This window comes from Coenobita brevimanus, chromosome 91 (genome assembly GCF_032717465.1).
Source record: "Coenobita brevimanus isolate Jiangsu-jjx chromosome 91, ASM3271746v2, whole genome shotgun sequence".
Classification (NCBI taxonomy): domain Eukaryota; kingdom Metazoa; phylum Arthropoda; class Malacostraca; order Decapoda; family Coenobitidae; genus Coenobita; species Coenobita brevimanus.
In genome coordinates, this window is record NC_137044.1 from 2,269,587 (window position 1) to 2,284,894 (window position 15,308).

Consider the following 15,308-nt stretch of genomic DNA (forward strand, 5'->3'; position numbering starts at 1 on the left):
TTATCGATTTATTTCTGGATATGACTGGTTAATATCCTTGTGCATGTAATCTGTGTAGAGTATTGGTATTTGAGAAGGATTTAAGTAACTCGGAGAAGGACAGTATGTGCTATAAGCAAAATAAGCCGCTTAGTAAATGGTGTTAGGGACTACCTTAACCGAACAGAATACGGGCTTTGGACGCCATGGATGAAACGTGGTGGGTTGGCGAGAAGGGATGAGGTGAGGGAGGGGAAAGATTTGGTCTCTCTCTCTCTCTCTCTCTCTCTCTCTCTCTCTCACTCTCTCTCTCACTCTCTCTCTCTCTCTCTCTCTCTCTCACACACACACACACACACACACACACACACACACACACACACACACACACACACACACACACACACACACACACACACACACACACACACACACACACACACACACACACACACACACAGATGATAATAAATATACGTTTACTCTCGCTCAAATTAATTTTTCTTTTCTCTTGCAGGTACGTATTGGTGTTTGAGGTGTTCACTGTTTACTACGGTACTGTGGCTCAGAAAAGGTAAAGTTGTCAGATTCTCTCTCTCTCTCTCTCTCTCCATCTGTCTACCCATTTAAATCCATTGACGTAATATTTTGTGTTTTCTCCGTAGACTTTTTGTTAAACTCCCTTGCGATAGGCTTTTTGTACTGAAGATGATATACCAGTAAGCTTCATTAACTTTCTATCTACTAGGAAACTCCACTGACTTGAGTAAAATCGTCTGGTCCAGATGGATAGGGCGTTGTATGGTTTATGTGGATAATATGTTAGTGAGGGTCATGGGCTTATCACTTCCATAAAATAGTAACACTTGCTGATTCTTTAGCCTATTGAGAGAGAGAGAGAGAGAGAGAATGTTGAAGCACTGCCACACCTCCAGTAACAATCTGTACAAAAAGTTAATTAAAAAAACGATTTAGTTGTAATAAAAAAGGGACAGAAAAAATCAGTAATTAATATAGTAGTGGGAGGAACATTGACCTTTGCAAAACAATGCAGCAATTTTTTTTTTCCCCGGAATGTTAAAGCACAGTGTAATTACGGCACTCTTTTCATGGCTCAACACAGGCAGCCTTTGTATTGTATCTCCTGTTGCCACGGTCTGTATCTGTTTTGGGAAGTGGGATGAAATATTTTGGTCCCGGGGTGCCAGTATTATCGCCCTCAGTACAGTCAACCAAAATAGATCAGCTGACATCGGGTTCGGTATTCTCGTCGATCAAGAAAGGTCCTTAACACCTTTTCCAGAGTGATTTGTTTTGTTGATTACACCTTTCTGTCCTCTTCAGTGTCACGTAAATCCCTCCAGTATCACATAAATCCCGCCAGAAGGATATTAACCACCCACATCCAGAAATAAATTGCTAAGGAAGAGGTGTTAGGGTCCCAGGTGTCTGCTTCGCTCCTTTCTATTGCTAAACCCCCATTCTGCACGAGGATGCCATTTTTATATTTTACTACTGTCAGACGATTTGACTCAGCTGGTTGTGAAAGGGTTAATGAAAGGTGTCCTATAACAAAATACAACCGTCTGGAGGTAGCAAGAGTAAGTTACAAGTCATCGTATTGAAGGGGATAAGTACTTCATGGCTGTGACATATTTGTAGTGTTTTATTTTTTCTGTCTCCAGACGATTTTCATCAGCTTGGAAGAGGTTTCGAACTGCAAGGGTTAAGCAGTCTTCATTAATCCCTTCAGTACCTTGTCTCCGATATTCCCTTTAGAAAGATGGCAACATCATCATCAGCAGTAATAATAATAATGATAATGATGATGATGATGATGATGATGATAATAATTGGTTGATTTTTTTCTTTCTCAAAAATGTTAGTCTTTCAGAATTCGCAGGCACAGAAAATATCAAGAGAACATTGAGATTAATAATTAATTCATAAGTAGTACTTTGTAAAAAACAGTTGCCCTTTTAATCCATATAATCATCCACTACAGTACCGGTACATCAGCAGGATTATCATAAGTTTTTGAGGAAGGTTTTGAGTTGTTTCTTAAATAACTTCACAAGGGTTAGGTTGCTTTATAGATATGGGTAATTTTAGTCTGGGTGCCGCGTAATTGAAGGGACGTGAAGAAAAAAGACATTTCGATACTGCTTTAGGTTGTTCCAAGGGCTAGCGAGATACTCTGATCGTTTCTGGCTAAAAATGGGACTACTTCACGCATGACGTCACTTGGTACTCGAGCGTGCCACTCCAGTAGGGCTAATGTCAGTTGGATCAAGGATGTAGTAGACTATGTTTGAGTCAAGTTCCTCAGCTTCTCCTGACATTTTGCTTCAAGCTAGAATAATGGTCTGCCGTGCTGTCTACGGGTGCACATCTTCGCAGCGTAAAAATAAGGAAAATGGGAATATACTGTACATTTATGCAGTTTCCCGAAGGATGAAGAAATGGAAAAACAGAAAAGTGGATTTATCTTTGTGGTCTGAAAAATAATTTGTCGTAGTTACGCATTCAGTGTATTTGTTTTCTCTGTATGGTGACCCCCATCAACCAGTAGGGTACCAGTAGACGTCACAAAGATGTGCGAGGAAGCAGTGTGATCAGACCTGTTTCTCACTAGACTTTGGGATCTTCAAAACGCAGGGGATCTTCATCACTACTCAAAGCAGCACAACGCATGGCAAGAGAAGACAGCATCCCAACGAGATAACCCGGTTCACCAAATTTAAGAGCCTTGAAAGACATTAAACATAGTTGGAACTCAGTCCTATTTTTGTTGGGAGCCGATGCAATTCATTTTAAGAATGGGGTTTCAATGGAGTAGTAGGAGTCGTTGGAGTACGACCAAAAGTGAATCCAGCAACCATGTTCAGTGCTGATGGATCTGTTTCAACAAATATTTGGCAGACCAGCCCACAAAGACTTGCAGTAGTCAGTGCGAGCCATAATGAGAGAGTGAGTCAGTCAGACGACGCTGACATTTTAAGAACTGTTTTTTAGCTTACAGACTCCGAATATAAAAGTTACAAGTTCCTAATAAAGGTTTTTTATGCTCCCCTAAATCCACTTTGTGTTGAAATAATATACTCCGACATTTGCAATAGAATTAACAGGACTCAGATGTATTTCCCCGCGATCAGTAGAGCTGGTAATTTGTGCCTTCACCTCTTGTGTTCCCAGAATAATTATAATTTCAGTTTTATCATCATTCAGTATTTCTCTTAGCCATCCTGATCTTAATATCAGACATAAAAAATTCCATTTATTCTTCAGTTTCGGCTCAAGGAAAATCTCTCTTAATTTTAATTACCCCCTGCAGTCCAGCGACGTCTTAGTTACTTTATTCCAGCTGCCGCCAGACTTTTATAGTCAACTCGAGCAACCCCTTGCTTAGTTAAGGGCATACAAACACTTATCCCCTTGAGAACGATGGTGTCTGCAGTATTTTATTACCACCGCCAGTTTATTGTGCTCCTGCTGCCGCCAGACTGCTTTATTCAGCTTAAGGAAAGCCTCATTATGGTTCATATCCGTTACTCCCTTCAGAATGGTGGGTTCGTTGTTTCTTTTTTCTTGCTAATGCCAGACTGTTTTATTCAAGCTTCACCTTTACCAGTGGAATTAACCCGTTCAACCAAAGGATGTCTTTAATATTTTGTTTTTCTGCTACCATTCGATGTTACTCAGCATTGGAAATACTCTGCTTACTGAAGGAATCACTGAAGGCTATATCTTCTGCACTTCGGAAGATGTCTCTAAGCTGAATGTCTGAAGGCTTATAGATCAAGGAAGAGGTAGTAGCTGAGTTTTGTGTGTGTGTGTGTTGGCCGTTGTAGCGTTATCGTAGACCCAGATGTCCTCAAGACCCCCCCCCCCCCCACTTCCCTACGCACACCTCCCCGCCCCCTCCCTCCCCATCCTTCCCCCGCAATTCTATTACCCCGCTTACTCGTCTCATTTCATCCTTTACCTTCCTTCCCTCATTTACCTCTCTCTCTCTCTCTCTCTCTCTCTCTCTCTCTCTCTCTCTCTCTCCGCTATCTTATCTGCCTCATATCACTCAGCATACGCTAGTTAACTGTCGTAGGCTACCTTAATTGTGACGGAGATTAACGTAGGCTACCTTAATTGTGACGGAGATTATTCTCTCTCTCTCTCTCTCTCTCTCTCTCTCTCTCTCTCTCTCTCTCCGCTATCTTATCTGCCTCATATCACTCAGCATACGCTAGTTAACTGTCTTAGGCTACCTTAATTGTGACGGAGATTAACGTAGGCTACCTTAATTGTGACGGAGATTATTCTCTCTCTCTCTCTCTGTCTGTCTGTCTGTCTCTCTCTCTCTCTCTCTCTCTCTCTCTCTCTCTCTCTCTATCTCTCTCTCTCTCAGTAGTAGTAGTAGTAGTAGTAGTATCATTTATCGTTTATTCTAATGTCTTCTGGATTTAGAACAATATTTGGTGAAAAATTTAGTAATGACCGGAAGAGATATGTGAAGGCTAACCACATAATTTCAGTCATATTTATTTAATTCTGGTTACCTTATACTATTCTTATTTACTTTGGTGCCATGTATCTGCTTCTGATAAATTCCCTCAGTGCATTAGATATTTCCAGTGTTTAATATACTCGCCTGGGTGCAGCAAAATCTAAATGAAAAATACTTCGTGGGATTGAAGGGGAAGGTGAGTTGAGGGCGCATAGGACTGCGTGGGAGGTGGGCTTGGCAGGATAGGCATAGTGTGTACGGCGGAGGGGGAGGCTGGGGGAGAAGAGAGAGAGGTAAAAATGGTATGAGCATCGTGTAGTTTCTGTAAGCCGGCGTGTTGTAGTGTGATGTAAGAGGTGGGGCGGGGGTGGGGATGGTGGTAGTGGAATTTCTGTACTGTGGTTGTGGTGCGAGTGTTAGAGTAGCTGTGTCGCGGCAGGCTGGGCGACAGGTTGTGTAGCTCCGTAAACAGTAGGCCGCTGCCCGTGTTGTGCTGCCGGGACCTGACCTGGCAACGCAGCCGCTTTACGGGCTCCAGCCTACCCTACCCCAACTTAGAGCCTTGCCGGTGCGGGTGAGTGTGTGACTCGCCTTCACTCATTTGTGGGTGCCTGGTGTGAGTGGTGTTGTTGCAGTGGTTGTGTTACTGCAGGCATAGCGGTGACCAGCTCAAGGTGAGCGTGGCGGTGAGGACAGGGGTGAGTGATGACCGCCCAGTGAAGACTTACTGTGTAGTGGTGGTGGCGCCCGGGCCAGGGTCAGGCGAGACTGCTGAGTGCCGGTTGATGGATGGCACTCAACCCACTGCAGATAACACACCACCAACCCTCACATCACCGAACCCAACAACACCACACACCCAGCAACACCAGCATTATCTCAACACCACAATCACTTTGACGCATACAGTATATTTATGCATACTTTACACTGACGAAACAAGCTGTCCCATAGCCGCCCAATAATTTTTGTAGCCGTAAATTTGAAGTAGGTTGTGTAGTGAGTGAAAATATTAGTGTGAGGTTAGATGAATGGAAGTTTTGCTGTGGCGTGGGTGGTGGGTTGGGTGAGTGCGGGTGGCGGTGGGCGGCTTGTCGAGGAAGTGGCTGGCGTGCTACCAACACCGTTACCGCTGTCGCCCTTACTCCGACGCTGTCTCTCCTTTACCCATCATCACACCATGTTTCTACTTCTCTCTGCTTCACCATTCTTTCTCACACTGTTTCTCCTTCTCCTCTCAGTGCGTCTCCACTCGTCCTAGCATTCCTTTTCCCAGTCCTTTCATTGCTTCTCCATTTTTCCTGTCATTGCTTTTCCCACTCCTCTCAGTGCTTCTCCACTCTTCCATTCACCCTGCTTTGTCCTCTCCATACAGCGATTCTCCACTGTTTTTCACATCATGTTTCACCCTTACCTCCTTCCTCTCAGGTGTCCCCACCTTCCTATCCCTCCACCTCTCACCCTGTTTTACTCCACCCTCTCTCTCTTCTTGGTATCTGTACCCCTTCTCTCTCCTCACATCGTGCCTTACTCCTCAGCCTGGTGTCACCTCACTCTTCCACTCTCGTATCCCTCTCCTCTCACCACGTTTCACTTCCTCAGCCTTTCCTTTTCTCTGCATCCTCCTCCCCTCTCTCAAACCCTTCCTTACCCCATGTCTCATCCCCCTTCTCTGTTTTAACTTCGTAATCCGATGACATACTTTGTTTTATACTTGGTACCTTTAAACGGTTTTACTCATTGCAGGAGAGACTTCAAGGTAGACGGATTTTGTTTACCCTCCACTAACCCCTTCAGTTGCAGAGATTTATCTTGAGTTGGACAAAATTCATGTAGAAGTAGCGAGAGTAAAACAGATTGTCATCGTTGGGAAGAGATTAATTCCTCTGCGTCCCCCTCCCGCCTCATTACAGTTCCCCACACCTCGTATTCCATTTCTCTCAAGTTTGTTGTCGATGTCACTCCAGCATGTTTTCCCTCATTATTCGCTCATTGTTATTATTATTATTATTATTTTTATTTTTATTAAGGAGTAGTAGGAGTAGTTCATCATCATCATCATCATTATCATCATCATCATCATCATCATCATCTTTCTCTCTTTCCCTTATTCATCCTCTGTGCCTCACATCTCACCTTTCCTCCTTCACTCCATACCTTGCTCCTTCTGCCCCACATATTCCCTCACCAACCCACCATCTACTCTCTCTGTTCCTCTCACTAACCCACACTTCTCCGCACCTTTACACCTTCACACACCCACACTTTCCCCACCCTCACTCCCTCACACCCTCACTTTCGTCACCCTCATCCCCTCACACACCCACATTTTCCCCACCACCACCCCCTCACACACCCACACTTTCCTCACCCTCATCCCCTCACGCACCCACACTTTCCCCATCCTCACCCCCTCACACACCCACACTTCTCTCTACCCTCACCTCCTCACACACGCACACTTCTCTCTACCCTCACCCCCTTACACACCCATACTTTCCCCACCCTCACACACTCACACTTTCCCCACCCACACCCCATCACACACCCACATTTTCCCTCCCCCTCACACACCTCGACTTCACCCTAACTGCACAAAACTCCCTGATTGGAGCCATTTTGGACACATGCTCTGGGAAAAACTCTGGCTCAAAGTATTGTGTTGGCTGGGATTTCAAAGTCAAATTTTCACTGCCAGAACTTTCTCCCCTCACTTCTACATGGCCTATTCTCTCTCTCTCTCTCTCTCTCTCTCTCTCTCTCTCTCTCTCTCTCTCTCTCTCTCTCTCTCTCTCTCTCTCTCTCTCTCTCTCTCTCCACCACCACACATTCACCCACTCTCTTCCCCACCATTGCTACACACACACACACACACACACACACACACACACACACACACACACACACACACACACACACACACACACACACACACACACACACACACACACACACACACACACACACACACACACACACACACACACACACACACACACACACACACACACACACACACACACACACACACACACACACACACACACACACACACACACACACACACACACACACACACACACACACACACACACACACACACACACACACACACACACACACACACACACACACACCCTGATTGGAGCCATTTTGGACACATGCTCTGGGAAAAACTCTGGCTCAAAGTATTGTGTTGGCTGGGATTTCAAAGTCACACACACACACACACACACACACACACACACACACACACACACACACACACACACACACACACACACACACACACACACACACACACACACACACACACACACACACACACACACACACACACACACACACACACACCACTGACCCCATTCACACGCTCCGAAACTGTCACTTGTCAAGTTCATTCACGATTCATTCACGTCAGTCACTGATGCATCGATACGTCCATGCCTACACACTTACCCCTTTCACATAGATTCTTCTTGACACATTTCTCACGTTTACTCACTTATTTATTGTTCCTCACATTCTTATATCAATGTCGGTGCAGGAATGGAGCAGCGTCCCCATAAACCTTAACAGATATCCTTCGTAACTCACTAATACGGAGATATTAATTTTTCTTAAGCATCTAGCCGTAAGCTTCATCCTTGTGTATACCTAAAAAAAATCTAAGTACGGTACCTAAGCATAATGGCACGCTAATACGCAGTTAAAATCCTGATTTTCCCTTATTGTTTCTTCTTTCATAGACCCCTCTAGCTCTTAAACGACAAAACTGATCACCATGATTTTTCCCAGAGGTTTTTCATTCTCCACTGGATCGGAAGTACGGGTGATTTTGCCCGAAATAGGTCAAAGGTAGTTGGTCGGGAATAGGTCAGCTTTATAGTTTTGATCAGTAAAACAAAAAATTGGTAGAAGATTGAAGGGTGCGCCGAGGGTGAAGTGTTTCAGTTTTGAGAAGTATCGGACTGACTTTAGGGTCGCTTGATAATGTCACACTTTCGGCCCTTTAACTAAAAAAGTTTGTTGAGATTAAACTTGGTGGAAGGATTTAGGGTAAGACAAAGATTAAATGATTCAGTTTTGAGAACAGTAGGATAAAGGTCCAGGTCACGTGACAAAGTCTACTTAAACACTTCTGATCCAGTTTGGACCAGATTTAGTGGAAGGGTTCATGGTCACGCAGGGAGTGAAGTATTTCAAGTTTGAGAACAATCGGTCTGTGGTGAAAATCACAGACCTATAAAAAGATCGGTCATAGACCGACTTCAAGGCTTGGGTGTTGTGCTCTCCCTTTGTTCCTACCCGTTATTTTCTCCGGATGATTTTATTCCGCTCGAGAGATTTTTCAAACGGGAGCGGGTTTGAGGATGCAGTAATCCCTTTAATACCACGACGCCCTTAAGTTGAATAATTTGCAAAAAGCATGAGAGTGTCCTTACAAAGAGGCTTTTTAAAAATCAGCAAAACAAGTATAAGAAAAGATTGTATGAAGATGCTGAGACAGCAGTTTGCCAAAAACCATTGGAATAAGGTCGAGGAAGGAAAACGACATGTAATTCCATCAGTATTTTTTTCTGCTCCAGTATGTGCCATCATGGTGTATTATACGTGCACCCGAACTGTGTCATGTTAATGGTTTGAGTATGAACCAGTCATGCAGTACACAAAGGTATGGAAAAAAAAAAAGAAAGAAAAGTGTGGGTGGTATTACATGCCCTTTTGCTGCTTTGTCCTTGTTCTGATAGCTATGGCGCACTCTGCATCTTCATTCATTTAATTATTTTTTCAGTACCTGTATCCCATTCTTGCATCTTTGTCTCTTTTCTATCGCTGCTTCAGTGGTCACTGCTCCTCTGAACTGTCTGCATGCATTCCTCCACCTCTACGACGGGCGCGTAGCACACGTCTAGCAGCAAACTCTCATCGCTTTTCTGTCCAACTCTCTAATGCAAGATTTAACCGTTACTCCCAGTCCTTCATTTATGCAACAGGTCAGCTCTGGAACTGTCTCCGTCTGTCCGTATTTCCTGCTTCCTATGATCTCTAGTCTTTCAAACGCAGTTTGTCCAGGCGCCTCGAAATGATTGGATCTTGATTTTGGCTCTCCATTGTATTTTTTTCTCTCTTGGAAGGAACAGTAATAGATGGCCTACCGCCTTTGGTTCCTTCTTCCTCGCATTAAAAAAAAAAAAATCACTGACTTGGCACTTAAACACCATGATTAATTGTTCTGCGTAAGCAGTCCAATTATTAACCCTTTGAATCAATCGCTCATATTCTTATTCACATTTTCATTCATTCACTACATCTATATTGACGAGATCTTTCATTGACTTAGTCATTTCTCTTTGGTACTTTCTTTTTCACTCATCCATTTACTCATCTAAATTTACTGAGTCAGTAGTTAGCAGCTACTTATAACAGAAAGATGATGGGAGGAAGAGTTGTTAGCATAAGAAGAGTGAATATATACAAAGAGAAGGTGGAATAAAAAAGAATTGAAAAACGAGAAATGGACGATAAATGCGAAACAGGAAGAGAAAGAATAGAAAATACAAAAAAGCAAATTTAAAGTAAGAAAGTAAAAGAGAATGTTGTGAAGTTAATAACCCGAGCGGTGGACAGGGAAGTGAGGAAATGGAGAGGAAGAGGAGAAGGAACTAGACGTGAAGATAAGGATAATGAGAAGAAATGGAAGAGAGCCGAGAATAAAGAGGAGGAGGAGGAGGAGGGAGAAAAACCGGTGAAGACAACGAGGAGGAGGAGGAGCACGAGGAGGTGAGAGCAGACCCTGGGAAGAGAGGGAGATGAGGAAGAAGAGGTAGAGGACGAGGAAGTAAAATAAAGGGAAGCAAGATATGGAGGATGAGGACGGAGAAAATCCCGAGAGAGAGAGAGAGAGAGAGAGAGAGAGAGAGAGAGAGAGAGATCACGAGGAGGAAGAGGAGTGAAACAGCGTTGGGGGTCCTGGCCAGCAAGAGATGTATTGATTTATGGTAATGTTTGGAAAAGCGGGAGAGGGGCCAGGCGGAGGGGGGCAGAGAGGGAGGGAGGGAGGGGGGAATAGGAGGAGGTGAGGCGAAGATGTTGTCGTTAGTATGTGAGGAGGGCAGAAGGAGGGAGTGGGAAGGGGGGGGAGGGAGTGGGAAGGGGGGGGAGGGGAAGAGAGAATGTAAGGAAGGCGGGCGGGGGAAAGACATGATGATGATGATGATGATAGAATGTGAGGAGGGTGAGGAGAGGGGAAGTGGGAGAAAGAGAGGGAGAGTTAATGAATTGAGGTTGATAAGAAAAGGAAATGAAGCGAAGTTGATGATGATAGTATGTGCGTTGGGTGAGGGAGGAGGAGGGAATATTAAAACCGGTATGTGAGAAGGGGAAGAGGGAAGAGGAGGAAAGAAAGGGAAGTGAAGCGAAGATGTTGAAGTTAGTATGTGGGCAGGATCAGGAAAAGGGGAGGGTGGGGGAGGATAGAATTTTTATGGGGGGCAGGGGGAGGATGTATAATGATGATGTGGCAAGTATGTGTTGATGGTGAGGAGAATGAAAGTGGGTAAGGGAGAGGAGGAGAGAAAAGAGAGACTAGGTGTGTGAGGTGGGGTTGGGGAAGGAAGAGGAAATGAAGAAAAGATTGTAAGTATTAGTATGGGGAAGGAGAATAAAGAGAGGAGACAGGGAGATCGGGCTGGAAGAAAGGAAAGAATACAATAATATGGGAAGGGGAGAGGAAAGGAGGTGAAACGATGATGCTATTTGAGGAAGGTTAGGAAAGGGGATGGTCGGGTGGAGGGAGAGAAAGGAAGACTGAACTGAGTATGTAGGAATGGAGAGAGTGAAATGAGTAAGATGAATGGAAGGAGGCGGAGAAAAGAGGATAGGAAGTGAAAATGTTGTAGTTTGTGCCGGGAAGAGGGGGTGACAGACTGAGGAGGGCGGGAGGACGTAGGACGAAATCGGAGGGAATGGGGGGGTGCAGTGGAAAGAGGAGAAGTGAAGCGTAGATGGAGTCATTGGAGAGGTGAAGCGTAGATGGAGTTATTGGAGAGGTGAAGCGTAGATGGAGTTATTGAAGAGGTGAAGCGTAGATGGAGTTATCGGAGAGGTGAAGCGTAGATGGAGTTATTGGAGAGATGAAGCGTAGATGGAGTTATTGGAGAGATGAAGCGTAGATGGAGTTATTGGAGAGGTGAAGCGTAGATGGAGTTATTGGAGAGGTGAAGCGTAGATGGAGTTATTGGAGAGGTGAAGCGTAGATGGAGTTATTGGAGAGGTGAAGCGTAGGTGGAGTTACTGAAGTGTAGATGGAGTATTGGGGAGGTGAAGCGTAGATGAAGCTATTGGTATGTTGGACGAGGAGGGATAAGGGGGATTGTGGGAGTAGGGTAGAGGAAGACGAGGAAACGGAGAAATGGAGGAGACATGGATAAAACTATGTGGGAAGGGCAAGGAAAGAGACTTTGGTTGAGAGGACTGAAGTTTGTTGCTGTGTTGAATTGGAAAAAGAGGAGGGAAGGGGGGAGGGTGAATTGTAGCTGTTTTGGAAGAGTGAGAGGATAAGAAATGAGGGGAGAAGAGATGTGAGGAGGGTGGAGGGGGGGAATAAGAGGGGAGGGGGAAGAGGAAGGGTGAACTGAGGTATGTGAGGGGGTAAGGAAGGGGGAGAAGGAGGGAGAGGAATAAACTGAAGCGAAGATGCTGCTGTAAGTGTTGGATTAGCGCGAGGAGAAGGCATGGGGCAAGGGGAGAGGAGAGGGAAGGAGGTATGGAGGAAGAGAGGGTAGAAAGGAGGAGGAGGAGGAAAGGGAAGGAGGGAGAGGAGAGGAAAGGAGGAATGGAGGAAGAGAGGGTAGAAAGGAGGAGGATGGGGAGAGGGAAGGAGGGAGTGGAACAAGGAGAAGGTAGAAGGAAGTAGAAAGAGGAGATGAGAGTAGAAGAAGAATTGCAGGGGAAGAAGAAATGGTATGGAGGAACGAAGGATTGGGGTGAAGAGATGAGAGTAAAGAGAGTGGAGGAAGAAGAGATGGAAGAAGGGAACTGATCGAGGAAAAGATAACTGTGGAGAGAAGAAATGGAAGAAGGGAAGGGATTGAGGTAAAGATAATGGGTGTGTGGAGAGAAGAGGAAGAAAAGGGGACGAGAAAATGCTAAGAGGGAGCGTGCGGAAAAGAGATGGAATAAGGGAAGGGATCGAGGAAAAGATAAGATGGAGAGAGATAGACAGAAGGGTTGGAAAGTGGAACAAAAGGAATATAGATGGCAGAAGCTGTGGGAATGTTGATAGAATTAGCAGTATGGAGGGAGAAGGAAAAGTGTGTGTGAAAGGAAGGGACTGGAAAGGGGAGCTGATAGGGATATGGACAAAGTATTAACCCACTGAGCACGATATATATATATATATATATATTTTCCATCTGACGATTTTATTCATCTCTGGAAAGTCTTTTCACGATGAGACGTAAGTACAGCCTTGATATATCCCTCAATACGAGACGCCTTTTCAGAGTTTTAAAAAAAAAGGGGGGGGGGGTTGGTAGCAGCAATAAGCTGGAATGGACGTCACCCGAAATCAAGGGCTTAAGGAAAGAGAAAGGGTGGGATGTTTATCTTAGGGACGGAAGGTAGGGATGGAAATGACAGAAGTAGAATAAGAGTTCTGTGTATGGAGAAGCAGGAGAAAAAGGTCATGGAAAATATGAAGAATGATAGGATGAGATGTATAAGAAAGAATTTGAGCATGACTAAAGCTGATCTGGTATCCATTCGCTTCACCGTATTTTGGAATGGGTACTGTTGTTATCATGTCAGCCTTTTTTGTATCCCCCTCCCTCCTCCTCCTCCTCCTCCTCGTCATCATCATCATCATCATCATCATCATCATCATCATCATCATCATCATCATCATCATCATCCTCTTATGTCACCCTTCATCCTGCCCCATCCCCTTGTCATTATCACATTCATCACAGACATTCTCCAACACTCTTCTCCCATCTTCATCTTCAATTTTCAGTCCACCATCTTCATTTTCTCCTATATTTTTCCTAACATCTCCACCATCTCCCTCGCCTCTCCATCTTCTCCCCAACTTCTCCCACCTCCACCTGTATTGTCTTCATCTCCTTTACCTCTCCTCCGTTTCCTCCCTCACCACTTTCCCATCTCCTTCGCTTCTCCCATCTTCTCCCTCACCTTTCTCCATCATCACCACCCCTCCGCCATCCTCTCCGTCACCCCTCTCCACCATCTCCCTCATCTCTACCATTTATACCACCACCATGTCCCTCTCTGCCACCATCATCTCCCCAACTTCTCTCAGTTATCATCATCGTCAGCTTTTTTATAACTTCCTTCACTTTTCTCTTACCTCCGTTACGCCCTCTGTTCATTCACTACCTTTTTCCATCCCCCCTGTCACTTTCCACTCGTGTCCCTCACCTCTCCACCACCACCATCACCACCTTTTCCACCCTCAATCATCTCATCCCTCCCGTCTCCCGCTTCCGCCATCTTCCACACCTCTCCATCATCATCTTTTGTCTCCACCATCGCCTTCTCCACCTCTCGCCTCCATTATCAGTTATTACTCTTATTTGATCGTTATCTCCCATGTTTCTACACCATCATCTCCATCGTCATTCTCCCTCCTTTCCACTTTCCTCCACTCCCTTTTCTCTCATACTTTGTCATTTTTCGTCGTCACCCATCTAGCCTACACTTTCTTCCTTCAGCCCTCCTCATCACCCAGAACACCCCTCTTCATCACCCTTCGCTACCTCCCTCCCCCTTTTATCGCCTATTTACGTAAATTATCACCTTTCTCCCTCTCCACCCTTCATCCTCCTCTCACCGTACCCTCCTCCTCTTTCATCATCCCTTTTTTTTTTTTTTTTTTTTGCATTCCTTGTCGTACCACAGTTATTTCCCTTCTTTTCTCCCTTTTCGCTCGGTTGGTCCTCTTCTCCCCCCCCCCCCATTCAGACTTGTTTATTCTCCTCTCCTCTTTCCAATGTAGACTTCCTTATTCTCTCTCTCTCTCTCTCTCTCTCTCTCTCTCTCTCTCTCTCTCTCGTTAGTGTGTAATGCTACTGACGCTGTTTCCTGGTGAATAATTTTGTCATCTGGAAATTATATTCTCTTTCTCTCCGTTTCTCGTGCCACTACAGTACTTCTCTTTCCTTCCTATTTCCGTAGCGTTCTTTGGCCTCCTCCTCTCTCTGTCCAGCCTTCCTTCCTTCCTTCCGTTCTTCCTTCCTTCCTTCCTTCTCCATTCTTTTTTTCCACCATGTCATTTCCATTCCCTCCTATTCTTTGCTCACCACTACCAAATTACCCCGTCATTTCCATTCTCTCCAAATCATATTTCCTCCCTATTCTCCCAGCGTTCCGTACTTTCCTTCTCCATTCTTCTCTCCACAATAACCTGTCTCTTCCTTTATTTCCTCCATTCACTCCCTCCCACCAACTCTTTCCTTCCCTTTTCGGTATTACTCTTTCTTTACCCTATTTCCTTTCCTTCCGAATTATTTCTTTCCTTCTCCCTTCTTTCTCATCATCACATCCGGCCCGTTCCTTTATTTTCTTCATTTCTCTATCACCTCCTCCTCCTTTTTCTGTTCTTTTCCATTCTCTCCCCGTAGTGTCTCCATCTTGCTTTCCTCTTCACGTCCTTCTTTTTTATTCTTCCTTTCCTTCCTTCCTTCCTTTCTTCTTTCCTTCCCTTTGTTTTTCCTTCACCATACCCTGACCTTTCCATTCCTCCTCAGTATTGCCATTGACACTACTTTCCTGTTCCATACCATTCCATTCCATCCCTGCCCAGTCT

The 15,308-nt window shown here is 44.9% G+C and overlaps 1 protein-coding gene across 1 annotated transcript in view; it reads left to right on the top strand.

The window, feature by feature from the left end:
- The first annotated feature begins 533 nt into the window (after positions 1 to 533).
- The window catches only part of HnRNP-K (Heterogeneous nuclear ribonucleoprotein K), a 220,422-nt gene continuing 205,647 nt past the window's right edge, over positions 534 to 15,308 (top strand). The window contains exon 1 of the mRNA XM_080281851.1: positions 534 to 553. The gene's annotated coding sequence lies outside the window, so the exon portion shown is untranslated. The remainder of the gene's footprint in view (positions 554 to 15,308) is intronic.